Source organism: Oncorhynchus kisutch, linkage group LG17 (assembly GCF_002021735.2).
Source record: "Oncorhynchus kisutch isolate 150728-3 linkage group LG17, Okis_V2, whole genome shotgun sequence".
Lineage (NCBI taxonomy): Eukaryota > Metazoa > Chordata > Actinopteri > Salmoniformes > Salmonidae > Oncorhynchus > Oncorhynchus kisutch.
The window spans coordinates 14,230,301-14,243,755 of NC_034190.2; the positions used below are offsets into that span (position 1 = coordinate 14,230,301).

The window sequence follows — 13,455 nt, forward strand, 5'->3', positions numbered from 1 at the left end:
GTGCTCTCCATAATGATAAACACCTTATTCAAAGGCAGGGCAGTGATACTGAGTAGTGAGAATAGTGCCGGCTCTGAAACTCAAGGACCTATTGTTGGCCTGGCTCAAGGCCCTTTAACTCTTTGTGTGGGTAATTGCACGTACGCATGCATGCCCACACACACACACACACACACACATCACACACACTTTTGTATTTTGTGTCCCGCTCCCTTATCTATGCACACAGAACATTGGTGACTTTAGGGCTTCAAAGCTGAAAGGGTCTCATCATAGCGAGGCCGTGTTCAGTTTGATATAAATAAATTTTCCTTCGGGTGAACAAGCAGCTCTCTGCTCCTCTCTGTGTGGCTCAGCCTTGTGTGCCACCATTAGCTTAATGAGTCTAGGCACGCGTCCCAAATGACACCCTATTCCCTATATAGTGCAAATGTGCTCTCGTCAAAAGTAGTGCACTATATAGGGAATAGGGTGCCATTTGGGACACTGCTGAGCAATACTGTTTACACCTTGTCTTTACGAGTATTTTTGTTTGCATTTATTTACTTGCATTATTCCATTTGTCTAATGGACTCACCTGGTACATTCAGAAGTACTTGTTAGCGAGTGGTTGTGTTTCCATGTTTGCTTCCCAAATGCACACTATTCACTATATAGTGCACTTCTTTTGAACAGAGTATAGGGCTCTGGTGGAGTGTGCTATGTAGTGAATAGGGGGTGATTTGGGGAACATCCTGTGCAGTTCTTAATCACTTAGAACTGCCTCCAGGTTCAGCGGTAAAGACGCTGTTAACCTGCTGATTGGCCAATCTACAGATGCATAACATTCCTCTCTGTGCTATTGTGTTGACGTTGATTAATGATCAGACACTGGGTGAGAAACCAATCACAGAGGAAAAATAAAGGTCTTTATTTCAAGGAAAATAAGGGCCAGATTTGTCTCTGGGGTTGGTTTAGTTTTTTGATAAAGGGCCGAGGAGCAAACATTTAATGAATGTAGTTTGGGCTACATCTCAGATGGAACCCTTTGACTGTGCTGGTGTTCATGCCATGTCACAACACTATCCATCCCTCGTAATAATCTGTTTCCCTTTGCCTCTCTCCATAGACGGCCATGGACCAAGTCCACATGCACTTCAGCCAGGCCATCCACAACACTGTGTTCCAGGTGGTTCTGGGATACGTGGAGCTCTGTGTAGGCAACACCGACACAAGTTCCAGAAGATGCAGTACAGGGACCTCTGCACGGTAAGGATGCTAGCTAGCTACCTCCTCCTATCATCTTGGTTGGCAAGGCCAACCAAGACCTTACCTAGGATTTGTCTTCTTAGCACGGCCAACCAAGACCTTACCTAGGTTTTGTGTCTTCTTAGCACGGCCAACCAAGGCCTTACCTAGGATTTGTGTCCTCTTAGTACGGCCAACCAAGACCTTACCTAGGATTTGTGTCTTCTTAGCACGGCCAACCAAGGCCTTACCTAGGATTTGTGTCTTCTTAGCACGGCCAACCAAGGCCTTACCTAGGATTTGTGTCTTCTTAGCACGGCCAACCAAGGCCTTACCTAGGATTTGTGTCTTCTTAGCACGGCCAACCAAGGCCTTACCTAGGATTTGTGTCCTCTTAGTACGGCCAACCAAGACCTTACCTAGGATTTGTGTCTTCTTAGCACGGCCAACCAAGGCCTTACCTAGGATTTGTGTCTTCTTAGCACGGCCAACCAAGGCCTTACCTAGGATTTGTGTCTTCTTAGCACGGCCAACCAAGGCCTTACCTAGGATTTGTGTCTTCTTAGCACGGCCAACCAAGGCCTTACCTAGGATTTGTGTCTTCTTAGCACGGCCAACCAAGGCCTTACCTAGGATTTGTGTCTTCTTAGCACGGCCAACCAAGACCTTACCTAGGATTTGTGTCTTCTTAGCACGGCCAACCAAGACCTTACCTAGGATTTGTGTCTTCTTAGCACGGCCAACCAAGACCTTACCTAGGATTTGTGCCTTCTTAGCACGGCCAACCAAGGACTTACCTAGGATTAGTGTCTTCTTAGTTCTTCTTCTTATGTTATGTGCAGGGCCAGGTTTTTTTAAGCACCATTGTGACTACCTGGCCTGGTAAAACTTTGGGTCCTGGTATCAGGCTATGATTGGGACCAGAGTTTTTCCTGGTCAGGTCCCATTGCCACAAAGAAAGGATTTCCCTGTTTGAAGTTCAGGTGACCAAGGAAAAACATCAGCCACTATTATGTAATATCTCGGTGACGATTTAATACTGTATCTTTAATAAGCTATCAGTCTGGTGCAGTAAACAAACATAGCGTCAATCTGTGGTGGAGTACAGCTTTGGACAGACTTGGAGAAGATCTTATAAGCTTGGCTAGATGCCCACTAAGGGAATTACCATATATTGTGTTGTTTATTAAAGAGCTAAAATCAAGGATTTAGGTCACACCAGTAGAAATCCCTGCTACTCCGTTGACTTGATAAACACTCAGACACACGACTCCCTGAGCGCTCATATGATACTCTAACCAAGCAGAAAATGTCCCTCCTCTCTGAGGGAGAGAGGGATGGAGAGAATGAGACACGTTCATTTTCTCAGTCCGGCGTTCTCAATCATAGACCTTTTTTATGAGATAAATGATCGTATTTAAGTGGACGAGAAATGGTCTCTTTTGAAAAGCAGCTGCTGAGTAGTGGTGGTCTTATTTGACCAAATGCACTCTGTCGCTCGCTCTCTCTCTCTCGCTCTCTCTCGCTCTCTCTCTCTCTCTGCCCAGAGCTTTGGTTGGGTCCAGACACCCAAATCACATTTGCATGCTCATATAAAGCGCCTGCAATCAGCAGGGCCATGCATCACAATTCCACAGAGTGAGTTGTCTTCTCTTCCTGAGCCTTTTATTACCTTGCTGACACAGCTGAGTGGGGGAATCAAACGCTGTCACTCCCCCCTGTGTTGTTGTTTCTACCTTAACCACTAGATGGCGGAGCAGCTGTGGTTTGTATGAGATCTGGGACTCCTATGGGGAGAAGCACCAGAAACGTGGGTTGGAGGCTTTAATCAAGACAGGTTGAAGGACTAGGGCATCTTCTTGACTCTGTGCTTTAGAGCCTGGATTTATTAAAGGTGTTTCTGAGGATGGGAAGATCTCAATATCAGTCCCTTCCGTGGCAGAAAACTAGTTATGCTTCTAGTTCAATATTCTTAAACTACCCTCAAGTCTTAAACTGTCCTCAAGTCTACATGGAGCACAGTGCATAGTTTAAGTTTGCCTCACCAAGTAGTGAAGCAGAGCTTCTAGATTTAAGTAGAAATTACTTTCACTCTCCCTCCTCGCCGGGTGGGTTAGGGAGAGGGATTCATTCTGTTAATTATTGGTACCTGTGAGATCTAAATGTTTGGGGATTCTGTATAGGGAGGGAGAGAAGCTGTATTATTAGCTAAGGGGGAAGCTAGAAGGGGATTGAGTAACGAGGCATTGATCTGTAACAGGCCGCTGAGGCATTGAGCTGTAACAGGCCGCTGAGGCATTGAGCTGTAACAGGCCGCTGAGGCATTGAGCTGTAACAGGCCGCTGAGGCATTGAGCTGTAACAGGCCGCTGAGGCATTGAGCTGTAACAGGCCGCTGAGCCATTGAGCTGTAACAGGCCGCTGAGCCATTGAGCTGTAACAGGCCGCTGAGCCATTGAGCTGTAACAGGCCGCTGAGCCATTGAGCTGTAACAGGCCGCTGAGCCATTGAGCTGTAACAGGCCATTGAGCTGTAACAGGCCGCTGAGCCATTGAGCTGTAACAGGCCGCTGAGCCATTGAGCTGTAACAGGCTGCTGAGCCATTGAGCTGTAACAGGCCGCTGAGCCATTGAGCTGTAACAGGCCATTGAGCTGTAACAGGCCGCTGAGCCATTGAGCTGTAACAGGCCGCTGAGGCATTGAGCTGTAACAGGCCGCTGAGGCATTGAGCTGTAACAGGCCGCTGAGCCATTGAGCTGTAACAGGCCGCTGAGCCATTGAGCTGTAACAGGCCGCTGAGCCATTGAGCTGTAACAGGCTGCTGAGCCATTGAGCTGTAACAGGCATTGAGCTGTAACAGGCCGCTGTGCCATTGAGCTGTAACAGGCCATTGAGCTGTAACAGGCCGCTGAGCCATTGAGCTGTAACAGGCCATTGAGCTGTAACAGGCCGCTGTGCCATTGAGCTGTAACAGGCCATTGAGCTGTAACAGGCCGCTGAGCCATTGAGCTGTAACAGGCCATTGAGCTGTAACAGGCCGCTGAGCCATTGAGCTGTAACAGGCCATTGAGCTGTAACAGGCCGCTGAGCCATTGAGCTGTAACAGGCATTGAGCTGTAACAGGCCGCTGAGCCATTGAGCTGTAACAGGCCATTGAGCTGTAACAGGCCGCTGAGCCATTGAGCTGTAACAGGCCGCTGAGCCATTGAGCTGTAACAGGCCGCTGAGCCATCGAGCTGTAACAGGCATTGAGCTGTAACAGGCCGCTGAGCCATTGAGCTGTACAGGCCATTGCGCTGTAACAGGCCATTGAGCTGTAACAGGCCGCTGAGCCTCCAACTTCAGTCTGTCTGCAGCGTCGCCTGGCCGACTTCTGAGACTGCCCGACTCGTCCTCCCCTACTTTGGATTGATGAAGCGTGTCATGTTAGCATTGGGCTGCGCGATGGATTGGCCTCCAAACAGGTAGAGCTATGCGCTAGCTAGCCTCACATATGTTTATCACTGTGAAGCTCGAACCTAACAAAGACAGATTGTGGACAGGCTGTTCCTTTGATGACACATGAGACTAGATAGGGGGCTCTTTTCTCCACGGCTCCACACTCAGTGACTGGCAACTGGTTTTAAGGAAGATCAAATCTTTGTTATTACTTTGGCACCAGTTCCACTGGAAACCAAACAGAAAAGTTCTCTCCGTGTTTCTTTAAGAACAGGGGAGAATGGAGGAAAGCTGCTTTGTGAGAAATGTTTTTGTGATTTAATCTTCTGAGCGTCAATATGGATGTGTGGGGGAATGAGATAAATGTGTAGTACCTACACCGACCTGGGAAAGGCAGCAATACGCAACAAATCGTCTTGGAATAAGTCTCGAGACTTAGAAACTTCAGAAGAGAGAAAGGTTGCTTGGGGATTTAGGGACACTCTCTTGTCTACCACTCACTCCCTCGAGACCTTCCCCTGAAGGGTACATCATAAAATATATACAGGATAGTATGTAAATTGCACTCTCTACTGTCCTGAACTTTGCAATGAGTCGTTGAAATTAAAATTCAAGGGGTACACAGAAAGGTCAAATCATATTGTGAATCATTATTGGTCCCCTTCCCTACTTCAGCCATCTTTCTTTCTCGCTCACTCTTTCTGTCTGTCTGTTTTCCCCCCCTCTCCTGGACTCCCTGGCTGTGTCCCAAATGGCACCCTATTCACCTGCACTATTCACCTGCACTACGGTAATAGATGAAGATGTACAGATTACAGGCTTAGGCCTGGCTCGTAGTCGACGTTCCAATTCATCCCAAAGGTGTTTGATAGGGTTGAGGTCAAGGCTCTGTGCAGCCAGTCAAGTTCTTCCACGCTGATCTTGGCAAACCAATTCTGTATGGATCTCACTAGGCAGCGTAGCCTAGTGGTTAGAGCGTTGGACTAGTAACCGGAAGGTTGCAAGTTCAAACCCCCGAGCTGACAAGGTACAAATCTGTCGTTCTGCCCCTGAACAGGCAGTTAACCCACTGTTCCTAGGCCGTCATTGAAAATAAGAATTTGTTCTTAACTGACTTGCCTAGTTAAATAAAGGTAAAATAAAATAAAAAAAAATAAACTTTGTGCCTGGGGGGATTGTCATGCTGAAACTGGAAAGGGCCTTCCCCAAACTGTTGCCACAAAGTTGGAAGCACAGAATCATCTAGAATGTCATTGTATGGTGTAGCATTAACATTTCCCTTCACTGGAACTAAGGGGCCTAGCCCGAAGCATGAAAAACAGCCCCAGATTATTATTCCTCCTCCACCAAACTTTAGAGTTGGCACTATGCATTGAGGCAGGTAGAGTTCTCCTGTCATCCGCCAAACCCAGATTTGTCCGTCGGACTGCCAGATGATGAAGCGTCCACTGCTCCAGAGTCCAATGGCGGCGAGCTTTACACCACTCCAGCCGACGCTTGGCATTGTGCATGGTGACCATTTCATGAAGCTCCCGACAAACAGTTATTGTGCTGACGTTGTTTCCAGAGGCAGTTTGGAACTTGGTAGTGAGTGTTGCAACTGAGGACAGATGATTTTACGCTCTATGCACTTTAGCACTCTGCGGTCCCGTTCTGTGAACTTGTGTGGCCTACCACTTCGCGGCTGAGCCGTTGTTGCTCCTAGACGTTTCCACTTCACAATAACAGCACTTACAGTTGACCGGGGCAGCTCTAGCAGGACAGAAATGTGACAAACTGACTTGTTGGAAATGTGGCACCCTATGATGGTGCCACCCTATGATGGTGCCACGTTGAAAGCCAATGAGCTCTTCAGTATGGCCATTCTACTGTCAATGTTTGTCTATGGAGATTGCATGGCGGTGTGCTCGATTTTATACACCTGTCATCAACAGGTTTGGCTGAAATAGCCGAATCCACTCATTTGAAGGGGTGTCCACATACTGTTGGTGTCACGCCTTGGTCTTAGTATTTTGTGTTTTCTTTATTTATTTGGTCAGGCCAGGGTGTGACATGGGTTTATTTTGTGGTGTGTTTTTGTATTGGGGTTTTAGTAGGTATTGGGATTGTGGCTGAGTAGGGTTGTCTAGGAAAGTCTATGGTTGCCTGAGGCGGTTCTTAATCAGAGGCAGGTGATTTTCGTTGTCTCTGATTGGGAACCATATTTAGGCAGCCATATTCTTTGAGTGTTTCGTGGGTGATTGTTCCTGTATCTGTGTTTATTGTCACCAGATGGGCTGTATAGGTTTTCATGTTCCGTTTATTGTTTTTGTATTGTTCGTGTTTCATCTTTATTAAAGATGTATATTATTAACCACGCTGCATTTTGGTCCGACTCTCCTTCGACGGAGGAAAACCGTAACAGAATCACCCACCACTACAGGACCAAGCGGCGTGGTGACAGGCAGCGGCAGCAGGAGCTACGAAGTTTGGAGTATACGACTTGGGAGGAAATAGACAGGTGGGCGGTCGACCCAGAGAGAGTGCCGGAGCCCGCCTGGGATTCGCTGGAGCAGTGCGAAGAGGGCTATAGAAGAATGGAGTCGAAGAGACAAGCACGGCGGCGCAGAAGGAAGCCCGATAGTCAGCCCCAAAAATCTATTGGGGGGGGGCTCAGGGAGAGAGTGGCCGAGTCAGGGTTCAGACCTGAGCCAACTCCCCCTATTCATGGTGAGGAGCAGCGATCACATGACTTCTGGACTTGGGAGGAGATATTGGACGGAAAAGGACCCTGGGCACAGCCTGGAGAATATCGACGCCCCAAAGAAGAACTGGAGGCGGAGAAAGCGGAAGAGGCGCTGGTATGAAGAGGCAGCACGGCGACGCGGATGGAAGCCCGAGAGTCAGCCCCAAAAATGTATTGGGGGAGGGCTCAGGGAGAGTGTGGCAGAGTCAGGGTTCAGACCTGAGCCAACTCCCCCTGTTTATCGTGAGGAACCAAGGAGGAGAGCAGAACCAGAGCCGGTGTTGGAGGTGAGTGAAGCAGAGACTGCGAAGGAGTTAATGGGGAAAGTGGAGGAGAGATTTATGAGGGAGTTGCTAGGTTGGTGCTTTAGGTACGATATTCGCCCGACGGAGCTTGTCGGGGATTTGATGGCACCTGGGTCAGCGCTCCATACTCGTCCTGAGGTGCGTGTTAGTCGGCTGGTGAAGATTGTGCCAGCCTCACGCACTAGGCCTCCTGTGTACCTAACTAGCCTTGCACGTCCTGTGCCAGTCCTGCTCTCTGGCTCTCCAGTACACCTTCACGGTCCGGTCCTTCCTGTGCCACCTTCACAAACCAGTCCTCCGGTGGCAGCTCCCCGCACCAGGCTTCCTGTGCGTGTCCTCGGCCCAGTACCACCAGTGCCAGCACCACGCACCAGGCCTTCAGTGCGCCTCGCCTGTTCAGCACTGCCAGAGCCTTTCTCCTCTCCAGCGCTGTCGGAGTCTCCCGCCTGTTTAGCGCTGTCGGAGTCTCCCGCCTGTTTAGCGCTGCCAGAGCCTTCCTCCTCTCCAGCGCTGCCGGAGTCTCCCGCCTGTCTAGCGCTATCAGAGCCTTCCTCCTCTCCAGCGCTGCCGGAGTCTCCCACCTGTTTAGCGCTGCCAGAGCCTTTCTCCTCTCCAGCGCTGCCGGAGTCTCCTGCCTGTTCAGCGCAGCCAGAGCTGTCAGTCTGCATGGAGGAGCCAGAGCTGCCAGTCTGCATGGAGCAGCCAGAGCTGCCAGTCTGCATGGAGCAGCCAGAGCTGCCAGTCTGCATGGAGCAGCCAGAGCTGCCAGTCTGCATGGAGCAGCCAGAGCTGTCAGTCTGCATGGAGCAGCCAGAGCTGCCAGTCTGCATGGAGCAGCCAGAGCTGCCAGTCTGCATGGAGCAGCCAGAGCTGCCAGTCTGCATGGAGCAGCCAGAGCTGTCAGTCTGCATGGAGCAGCCAGTCTGCATGGATCAGCCAGGATCCGCCAGTCAGCCATGATCTTCCAGATCCGCCAGTCAGCCAGGATCTTCCAGATCCGCCAGTCAGCCAGGATCTTCCAGATCCGCCAGTCAGCCAGGATCCACCAGTCAGCCAGGATCTGCCAGAACCACCAGCTAGCCAGGATCTGCCAGAGCCTACTACCTGCCTGAGCTTCCTCTCAGTACTGGGCTTCCCCTCAGTGCTGAGCTTCCCCTCAGTGCTGAGCTACCCCTCAGTCCCGAGCTACCCCTCAGTCCCGAGCTTCCCCTCAGCCCCGAGCTTCCCCTCAGTCCCGAGATTCCCCTCAGTCCCGAGCTTCCCCTCAGTCCCGAGCTGCCCCTCAGTCCAGTGGGGTCCTTGGTGAGGGTTATTAGGCCAAGGTCAGCGGCGAGGGTCGCCAATCAAAGGACGCATTACAGGGGGACTAAGACTTGGTTGGAGTGGGGTCCACGTCCCGAGCCGGAGCCGCCACCGTGGACAGACGCCCACCCGGACCCTCCCCTATGGGTTTAGGTGTGCGGCCGGGAGTCCGCACCTTGGGGGGGGGGGGGGGGGGGGGGGGGGGGTTCTGTCACGCCTTGGTCTTAGTATTTTGTGTTTTCTTTCTTTATTTGGTCAGGCCAGGGTGTGACATGGGTTTATTTTGTGGTGTGTTTTTGTATTGGGGTTTTAGTAGGTATTGGGATTGTGGCTGAGTAGGGTTGTCTAGGAAAGTCTATGGTTGCCTGAGAGGACGCGTTACAGGGGGACTAAGACTTGGTTGTAGTGGGGTCCACGTCCCGAGCCGGAGCCGCCACCGTGGACAGACGCCCACCCAGACCCTCCCCTATGGGTTTAGGTGTGCGGCCAGGAGTCCGCACCTTGGGGGGGGGGGGGGGGTTCTGTCACGCCTTGGTCTTAGTATTTTGTGTTTTTTAAATGTATTTGGTCAGGCCAGGGTGTGACATGGATTTATTTTGTGGTGTGTTTTTGTATTGGGGTTTTAGTAGGTATTGGGATTGTGGCTGAGTAGGGTTGTCTAGGAAAGTCTATGGTTGCCTGAGGCGGTTCTTAATCAGAGGCAGGTGATTTTCGTTGTCTCTGATTGGGAACCATATTTAGGCAGCCATATTCTTTGAGTGTTTCGTGGGTGATTGTTCCTGTATCTGTGTTTATTGTCACCAGATGGGCTGTATAGGTTTTCATGTTCCGTTTATTGTTTTTGAATTGTTCGTGTTTCATCTTTATTAAAGATGTATATTATTAACCACGCTGCATTTAGGTCCGACTCTCCTTCGACGGAGGAAAACCGTAACAGTTGGTAATGTAGTGTACCTTCAGAGTTGAAAGGGTATCTTATGTTATGATAATGGGGTTTGATAAGAATCTTTTTTATTGAACAGATAGTGGGGAAATATATAGAGAGAGGATCACAGTGGGTAAAGAGAGAGAGAGAGGATGACAGTGGAGACAGAGAGAGAGAGGATGACAGTGGGGAAAGAGAGAGAGAGGATGTCAGTGGGGAAAGAGAGAGAGAGGATGTCAGTGGAGACAGAGAGAGAGAGGATGACAGTGGAGACAGAGAGAGAGGATGTCAGTGGGGAAAGAGAGAGAGAGGATGACAGTGGGGAAAGAGAGAGAGAGGGTGACAGTGGAGACAGAGAGAGAGGATGACAGTGGGGAAAGAGAGAGAGGATGACAGTGGAGACAGAGAGAGAGGTTGTCAGTGGGGAAAGAGAGAGAGAGGATGTCAGTGGGGAAAGATAGAGAGAGGATGACAGTGGAGATAGAGAGAGAGAGGATGTCAGTGGGGAAAGAGAGAGAGAGGATGTCAGTGGGGAAAGAGAGAGAGAGGATGTCAGTGGAGACAGAGAGAGAGAGGATGACAGTGGAGACAGAGAGAGAGGATGTCAGTGGGGAAAGAGAGAGAGAGGATGACAGTGGGGAAAGAGAGAGAGAGGATGACAGTGGAGACAGAGAGAGAGAGGATGACAGTGGAGACAGAGAGAGAGAGGATGACAGTGGGGAAAGAGAGAGAGAGGATGTCAGTGGGGAAAGAGAGAGAGAGGATGTCAGTGGAGACAGAGAGAGAGAGGATGACAGTGGAGACAGAGAGAGAGGATGTCAGTGGGGAAAGAGAGAGAGAAGATGACAGTGGGGAAAGAGAGAGAGAGAGGGTGACAGTGGAGACAGAGAGAGAGGATGACAGTGGGGAAAGAGAGAGAGGATGACAGTGGAGACAGAGAGAGAGAGGATGACAGTGGAGACAGAGAGAGAGAGGATGACAGTGGGGAAAGAGAGAGAGAGGATGACAGTGGGGAAAGAGAGAGAGAGGATGACAGTGGGGAAAGAGCGAGAGAGAGGATGTCAGTGGGGAAAGAGAGAGAGAGGATGACAGTGGGCAAAGAGAGAGAGGTTGTCAGTGGGGAAAGAGAGAGAGAGGATGTCAGTGGGGAAAGATAGAGAGAGGATGACAGTGGAGATAGAGAGAGGACGCCAGTGGAGATAGAGAGAGAGAGGATGTCAGTGGGGAAAGAGAGAGAGAGGATGTCAGTGGGGAAAGAGAGAGAGAGGATGTCAGTGGAGACAGAGAGAGAGAGGATGACAGTGGAGACAGAGAGAGAGGATGTCAGTGGGGAAAGAGAGAGAGAGGATGTCAGTGGGGAAAGAGAGAGAGAGGATGACAGTTGGAGACAGAGAGAGAGAGGATGTCAGTGGGGAAAGATAGAGAGAGGATGACAGTGGGGAAAGAGGGAGAGAGGATGACAGTGGGGAAAGAGAGAGAGAGAGGATGACAGTGGGGAAAGAGAGAGAGAGGATGACAGTGGAGACAGAGAGAGAGGATGTCAGTGGGGAAAGAGAGAGAGGATGTCAGTGGGGAAAGAGAGAGAGAGGATGACAGTGGGGAAAGAGAGAGAGAGGATGACAGTTGGAGACAGAGAGAGAGAGGATGTCAGTGGGGAAAGAGAGAGAGAGGATGACAGTGGGGAAAGAGAGAGAGAGGATGACAGTGGAGACAGAGAGAGAGAGGATGACAGTGGGGAAAGAGAGAGAGGATGACAGTGGGGAAAGAGAGAGAGAGGATGACAGTGTGGAAAGAGAGAGAGAGGATGTCAGTGGGGAAAGAGAGAGAGAGGATGACAGTGGAGAAAGAGAGAGAGAGGATGTCAGTGGGGAAAGAGAGAGAGGATGTCAGTGGGGAAAGAGAGAGAGGATGTCAGTGGGGAAAGAGAGAGAGAGGATGTCAGTGGGGAAAGAGAGAGAGAGGATGACAGTTGGAGAGGGGTTGTGTGAAAGGGCAGTAGGCTGGATTTAAACCTATACCTGCATTATCTCTTGACCAGCCAGGCCATATAAAGATAATATCTTCTTGATTACATCAACATTCTATCATCCCAAGGTTCACTCACTGATTACAATCAGTATCTCGATTGTGTAACAAATTAAACGGTCCATTGTTCATGTGACGGACTGTGAAACCCTTAGTGGAGGTGAACCTTCCATGGCCTTTCAGCATTCAGATCAGCTTTCAAATGAGGCAACACAACATAATCAGCTCTCTGTCTCTCTCTCTTTCTCCTCTGTCTCTGTCTCTTTCTCCTCTGTCTTTCTCTCTCCTCTGTCTTTCTTTCTCTCTCTCTCTCTCCTCTGTCTTTCTCTCTCTCTCTCCTCTGTCTCTCTCTCTCTCTCTCCTCTCTCTCTCTGTCTCTGTCTCTTTCCTCTCTCTCTCTGTCTCTCTCACAGTCCAATTCAAAGTGCTTTATTGGCATGGTTGCCAAAGCATGTAAAACATATTTTTTTATTTTATTTATTTTAACCATGCAAGTCAGTTAAGAACACATTCTTATTTTCAATGACAGCCTAGGAACAGTGGGTTAACTGCCTGTTCAGGGGCAGAACGACAGATTTGTACCTTGTGGGTTTGGAACTCGCAAACTTCCAGTTACAAGTCCAACGCTCTAACCACTAGGCTACCCTGCCGCCCCATAGATGTTTCAAAATAATAGAAACATTTCACATGTTATATTAAGCTATGTACAGTGTTGTAACAATGTGCAAATAGTTCAAGTAAAAAGGGGAAATAAATATGGGTTGTATTTACAATGGTGTTTGTTCTTCACTGGTTGCCCTTTTCTTGTGGCAACAGGTCACACATCTTGCTGCTGTGGTGGCACACTTCAATATTTCACCCAATAGATATGGGAGTTTATCAAAATTAGATTTGTTTTCAAATTCATTGTGGGTCTGTGTAATCTGAGGGAAATATGTGTCTCTAATATGGTCATATATTTGGCAGGAGGTTAGGAAGTGCAGCTTGGTTTCCACCTCATTATGGGGGTAGTGTGCACATAGTCTGTATTCTCAAGAGCCAGGTCTGCCTATGGCGGCCTCTTTCAATAGCAAAGCTATGCTCACCAGCTGCGATACAGGTCTGCCTATAGCGGCCTCTCTCAATAGCAAAGCTATGCTCACCAGCTGCGATACAGGTCTGCCTATGGCGGCCTCTCTGGCGGCCTCTCTCAATAGCCAAGCTATGCTCACCAGCTGCGATACAGGTCTGCCTATGGCGGCCTCTCTCAATAGCAAAGCTATGCTCACCAGCTGCGATACAGGTCTGCCTATGGCGGCCTCTCTCAATAGCCAAGCTATGCTCACCAGCTGCGATACAAAAAGGTGTTTATCTTCTTGTGTAACAGCATCAATAAACAATTCAACGCTGGGGCCGTTTGTTGTGTTCTCTCATTTATATAAAGGAGGTCTGCTTTCATTTACATTGATGTTCCCAGATTTCCAGGCCTGGACGCTCAAGTCTGGTTTTTATTCCCCTCTCACTCTCACA

The 13,455-nt window shown here is 49.5% G+C and overlaps 1 pseudogene; it reads left to right on the forward strand.

Annotated features, from left to right (window-relative positions):
• The window catches only part of LOC109908451 (syndetin-like), a 349,878-nt pseudogene that overhangs the window by 147,888 nt on the left and 188,535 nt on the right, over nt 1–13,455 (forward strand).